Consider the following 1,392-nt stretch of genomic DNA (forward strand, 5'->3'; position numbering starts at 1 on the left):
ACACCTAAAGCTCCACGAGACTCCGGCAGGGGACGGTGGCGAACCCTGCTCTACTCTTTCACCACAACTTTCTCTCACTCTTACTTCTTGTTTCTGTTGTACCTGTAATTCAAAGGGTCAGCCTTGTCACACTGTGTCACGCTGAATATCCCCGAGAACTACGTTAAGGGTACACGTGTCTGCGGAATGCTCAGCCACTTGCACGTTAATTTCATGAGCAGGCTGTTCCGCTGATCGGATCAACTGGAACCCTCGACGTCGTAAGCGACGGAGTGCCAACAAATGTGCGGACATTACTACAAATTACAGCGATGCCCAAATCTTTCAAAACTGATGACATTTATGCACTTCTGAGATGTTCGTGTCTCTGTCTGATGGGTAGATTGTCACCATTTTATATTTTTAATTTCGTGCATATGCATTGTCTGTTTATGATTTTGTCGAATACACAGTATACTGGGGTCAGTTGGGCACCGTCTGTGAGAAAAACAGCAGTATGACGTAATTAACTCTGCCAGAAGTTTGGCAATGACATGCTGTACTACTTGGCATTCGTGCCGGAAGTTCTAATACGAACATTTCAGAGTGTTTGTGTGTCAATCTGAGGACATGTACCAAGAGCGATAAAAATCAAACGTCCAATCAACATCATGGTGTTTGGAGTGATCACTAGTGATGACAACGTTATGTCTCCATTCATCTTTCCACACAGCCTCAAACCCAACAGGGAAGCATATATCAAGTGCCTGAGGGGTAGGCTGCCCTGGGTCAAGAGGGTGGCTGCTGGAAAACCCTGTGTCTAGCAAGAGGACTTTGCACCATACCACACGAGCAGGAGAACCCAGTCATGGCTGTCAGTCAATTTCTGCGACCACATCACATCTAACAACTGTCCGCCTAACTCCCCAGACTGCAAACCCCCTTGATTATTATGTGTGGGGCACAGTAGAGCGAGAGACCAACAAAACTCCTTGAAACACTAGAAATGAACAAAAAAGGATTATGGTGGCATTCACCAACTTAAACAAGAACACCGACCAGAAGAGTTGCAGGAGATTTCGAAGTCGTCTGGAGACCGTGGTTGAAGCCAATGGTGATTTGATTGAATAAATTTACTCGTTAGTATTTGAAGATATTTTTTAATGTAATTTTGGTAAATATATCTGCTAAAAAGAGATGTCAGTGTTATTTTCATTTTTGCTTAATTTAGACAATTTATTCACCGCACCCTGTGTATATATGCATATTTATACACATGCCTTCACACACAGACACACACTCACTTACAGACATACACATAGATAAATACATATATGTATGCATGCACACACCACACACACACACACACACACACACACACACACACACACACACACACACACACACACACAC

Source organism: Octopus bimaculoides, chromosome 4 (genome assembly GCF_001194135.2).
Source record: "Octopus bimaculoides isolate UCB-OBI-ISO-001 chromosome 4, ASM119413v2, whole genome shotgun sequence".
NCBI classification, from domain to species: Eukaryota; Metazoa; Mollusca; class Cephalopoda; order Octopoda; family Octopodidae; genus Octopus; species Octopus bimaculoides.